The 5,138-nt window shown below is 35.1% G+C and overlaps 1 protein-coding gene across 1 annotated transcript in view; it reads left to right on the plus strand.

Moving 5' to 3' along the window:
• Positions 1-1,222: 1,222 nt before the first annotated feature.
• Positions 1,223-5,138, plus strand: part of LOC106472427 — a 40,670-nt gene continuing 36,754 nt past the window's right edge. The window contains exon 1 of the mRNA XM_022400999.1: positions 1,223-1,258. The gene's annotated coding sequence lies outside the window, so the exon portion shown is untranslated. The remainder of the gene's footprint in view (positions 1,259-5,138) is intronic.

Genomic DNA, 5,138 nt, shown 5'->3' on the forward strand with positions numbered 1-5,138 from the left:
AAGTGTAAGTCGCACGAGTTAGTATTCGGTAAAGATAACCAGTTTATTAAGTAAAGACTTGTGTCGTAAAGTTCGTTGGAACGAAGTACGGAAAACTACAATTAACAAACGGAGACGTAACAGGTCGTTGTAGAATGAGATAAGGTAAAGCTGCAGATGTACTTTTACATATGAAGAACTTCAGTTCTGAAAAGAATAGTTTGTATGTGCTGATACTAAGGAAATAAGTATTATCAATAATATTTAATGAACTAAAATTAGAAAGATAATATTATTAGAGAGTAGGTCTGTAGAGCCCACATGCAAAGATGTGGTGGTTTCATGGGTCTTAATTTACATTGTTTGATGAATGTAAGAAGATTCAAGAAATTATAATAGCATATTGCAGTGGCATTGCTCAAATTACGACGTCATATTTCTAATTTTCAAACAGTTTGACATCGTGGTGTTTGTTTGAACTTCACAGAAAGCTACTTGAGGGCTATGTACGCTAGCCATCCCTAATTTTCAAGTGATAGACAATGGAAGACAGCTAGTCAACACGGCCCACTGCCAAACCTTACATCAGATTCTGGAAAACTTTAGCCTTGAGAAAATCAAAACTATTTTCAGTCAGTGATCAACATCCTAACAATAAAGTCCAAAGTTGGCTACATTCATGAAGTAAAAATAATGATAATATTCATTGCTTCATCTTATCAGCAAAGACAGCAGAAAAGTAGATAATCTGTCAGATTTATTATCTGAATAAATTGATAATTCCAAGTTGCAAATCATATTCAAAGTTACATTAAAACTACTTACTGAAACTGTGATAGTACATCTTAAAACACAAATTATTGTACCAACAGGGAGCTTTATCAGATTTGAACTTTTGGACAAAAATTAAGCCGATTTAATGGTTTAAAAAGAATATACATTGAGTTGAAAATACTCTTATCGAAGAGTAAAAACACACCCGTTATGTATATTTTCTGTATTAAATACCTTTAAGGGTTGCCTACATCAAGTGTAGTAGTGTGTGTAACGATAAAGCTTAATATATAAGTAAACACTGTTGACATAGTTAGTAACCTATACAATTACAAGAGTCTAATTATCTCATTTCTTATGTTTCAGCTACTAATGTGCTGTCATCTTCAGAAAGTCCAGAAAAGAACTCTGTGTGATGGTGGGAGCTGAGATTCGATACTGAATCTTCTTACTAGAAGGATAGGTGTGGTATCTCGCCTCAGTAGGACTGTTTTACCAGTTAATGGTAATATTAAAGAGGGCTGTTTTATCCGTTAATGGTGATATTAAAGAGGGTTGTCTTACCAATTAATGGTGATATTAAAGAGGGCTGTTTTATCCGTTAATGGTGATATTAAAGAGGGCTGTTTTACCAGTTAATGGTAATATTAAAGAGGATTGTTTTACCAGTTAATGGTCATGTTAAAGAGGACTATTTTACTAGTTAATGGTAATATTAAAGAGGGTTGTCTTACCAATTAATGGTGATATTAAAGAGGGCTGTTTTACCAGTTAATGGTGATATTAAAGAGGGTTGTTTTATCAGTTAATGGTAATATTAAAGAGGGCTGTTTTACCAGTTAATTGTAATATTATATCTATAAGACTTTCAACTAAAGGGTGACATTATGAATATCTTCATTTAACTATGAGATGGAGAGGGTAGTGAATGTTAGATATACCTCAGATGTTGGAACGAGGGGAGGTGCTGTTAATTGTTTGACTGTTTCTGTTCATTCTGAAGATGAGTTGTTTACATATTTATTAACCATTGGGTCAGATTTGATCGTCATGTAGTAGCTATGTTCAACTAAAGTTTGGAGCTTAACGATTTATTCCTCTTTGTCCATGATTACCCTTAGCTGTTGATAGAATTGTTACTGTATTGTTAATCTTTTAAATTCCTGAGGGAAGTTGATGCCTGTTTAGGTGGTATTATAGGAAGTTGATATCTGTTTAGGTGGTATTATAGGAAGTTGATATCTGTTTAGGTGGTATTATAGGAAGTTGATATCTCTTTAGGTGGTATTAAAGGAAGTTGATATCTGTTTATGTGGTATTATAGGAAGTTGATATCTGTTTATGTGGTGTTATAGGAAGTTGATATCTGTTTAGGTGGTATTGACCTAAACAGATATCAACTTCCTATAATACCACCTAAACAGATATCAACTTCCTATAATACCACATAAACAGATATCAACTTCCTATAATACCACATAAACAGATATCAACTTCCTATAATACCACCTAAACAGATATCAACTTCCTAGATATTATAGGAAGCTGATATCTGTTTAGATGGTATTATAGGAAGTTGATATCTGTTTAGGTGATATTATAGAAAGTTGATATCTGTTTAGGTGGTATTATAGTGGGACATGCATTTCATGAATTTTTAAACTACTGATTTCTCTGGTAAGTTGTAAGTTGTGTCTTCTGTGATTGTAGCTATATATAACGGGTAGCTACCGAAAAGATCTGGGTCTTGGCCTTCAAGAAGCAGCTACTTATACACCCCCAACTTTTACTAAAGACTCTCTGCTTGAGTCTATTACTGCCCGTTTAGCTGTGTCTACAGTGTTACAGGATTCTTGTTTGGAGAATTGATGAGTGAATTTGGTTTCTTTATGCGAAGTTCCCAACTAAATGAATGTGCGCGTTTTCTATAAAGTCTGAAGTGTTGTATTAACTATTTTCTAACACAAATCATTAACGTTGCTCTATTTTGTGCGGCCGGGCGTGGTCTATTGGTTAGTGTGCCAAACCGTGAATCCAAGGTTCCATGATTTGCGATCCAGTGTCACAAAATTGTTCTCCACATTTTGGGGTAATAGGTGAGATATAAGAGTAATGGTCATATTCCACTATTCAATTAGCGTAAGAGCTGGTAGTGGCTTGTGTTAACTTGATGCCTTCCATCTTGTTTATCAGATCAACATTTGGGACAGCTAGTGGAGTTGTCCCTTGTGTAGCTTTTTCTTGTAGGTTGTAGCTGTATCTAGTGTAGGTATTTTTGTCATGTATTGGGACGAATATTAGTCTGTTTCTTCTAGTTCCGTAGATGGTATATTTAAATTTAGTACTGTACTTTTAGGTAGTTCTGTAGTATTAAGAAAGTAATTAAAGATTTAAATCGCCACTTGCTCTTTCAAGCACGACAACTTGTTTTTCTTGATTCAAACAACGTTTTTATCCTGCTTTTAGATAATTTCTAAGAAGGCAAATTCACCTTATTCTTGGTTAGTACAGGAAACTAACCTTTTCCCTCTGGGAAACAGGTGTATATATAAAAAAGGCCTGGCATGGATTCGCGAATTCGAGTCCTCGTCATCGAAAATGCTTGCCCTTTTTTAGACGAGGAGGCGTCATGGTGTAACGATCAAACCCACTATTCATTTGTAAAAGAGTAGCCCAGGAGTAGCTAAATTAAGGATAGGTAGCTCAAACAGCCCTCGAGTAGCTCTGCGCGAAACCAAACGAATACTTGTTTAAAAAGTGGCTTGTACTGTGTTGATCATTGGCTGTGTTTGTTTGTTTATTGAATTTCACGCAAAGCTACTGTCTGCGCTATTCGTCCATAATTTAACACTGATAGATGGCTAGTCAACACCATCCACTGCCATCTTTTTGAGCTACTCTTTTAAAGTCCTCGGTATATTCGGTGATGGGCTTCGAACCCGCAACCCACAGATTGCGAGCCGAGCACCCTAACCACTAGGCCATCCCAGGCCCTCCAAGTCAGAAACAGGATTTAGTTACAACACTCCTTAATATTGGGCTACTGACTAAAGGAAAGGAGGATGGCCAATCAGTAACATCTGCCGCCACAAGAGCTATATCCAGCTTTTTAAACCAAATAACAAAATCACTTTTATAATGCATCAATAGCTGAAAATGCGGAGCCTGTTTAGCAGCATCACGGCTCGAGCCTTGGACCCTTCGATACGCAGCTCGACAACGCTGACTGCTAGGCAACGCGTGAATCATTTTTTGAAATATAATTCACATTTGGAATTGTGAAAAAGATCTATTTTCAAAGATACTGACGTAAGACTTTAAAAATTATAATTGTTAAATAAAAAATATCCCAATATTTTTATCATACTTCTGAATGATTTTATTTTTTTGAGATTATAGTAAGAAGCTTTATATTAAAAATGTTATCTCGTTTAAGTACAAAACTACACAACGCTATGCCCGCCGCGGAGCCTCGAACTTTAGCATCATAAGTACTCAAGCCTACAACTAAGCCTTTGGTAGACATTCTACGAGTACGAGAATCATATTTTAAATTAGTACTCATTCATAGGAAATTCAAAGTTTGGGTTTTAATAAATAACTTAATTGTTTCATGTTCTACGATAGTCTGATAAAACCAATACAGAATTATATACTACCAAGAATTTGTAAATAGTAACTCTATCGTCAAGACGACTGTGCTTAGAATGCGCCATCTAGTGAGGAAAATACCATTCCATATAATCAACACTTGAAACACCATAATTACAGAATTGGGGAAAACAACGATAATTGTGCGTTTTAAAAATATTTTGTTTATTACAACCAAGGTTTCGCCTGATGATGTCTTTAATGTAATAACGTTTTGATTAAACTAGTTTCTAGAACATTGGTTCAAACAGTGTCAATTTCCGGACAGAAGGATCAAAATTCACCACGTGGCTGAAGATCTACAACTGTTTACTTCGGAAAATCAACCCTCGGAATAAAATAAGTAAAGTATGTGAGTATTAAAATTTCTGAAAAGGTATTTGGTATTCTAAACCTAAACGAAACCTTATGTAACAATACACTGAGCGTTATGAGACTCCGAGTTTCAATCCTGGAAAGATAATGAAAAATGTCAAAATGATTTTTTTTTCTGAGGAGCTTAAATGCTGCGTATGGTTTATACAATTTTAAAACGGTTCGTTATTTCGACGTTTGAATACCGTGCAATATGTGTATAATTGAAGCTCTGACATGTAATAAATATTAAACACGTTTTTCTTTATGGTGTTTAAACACGTTCTTTGAAAATGGAAAAAGAAATTGTATGAAGTTAAGCACAAAGCTACACAATGGGCTATCTATGCTCTGCCCACCACGGGCATCGAAACACGGTT

Source organism: Limulus polyphemus, unplaced genomic scaffold (genome assembly GCF_000517525.1).
Source record: "Limulus polyphemus unplaced genomic scaffold, Limulus_polyphemus-2.1.2 Scaffold5326, whole genome shotgun sequence".
In the NCBI taxonomy this organism is placed as follows: Eukaryota; Metazoa; Arthropoda; class Merostomata; order Xiphosura; family Limulidae; genus Limulus; species Limulus polyphemus.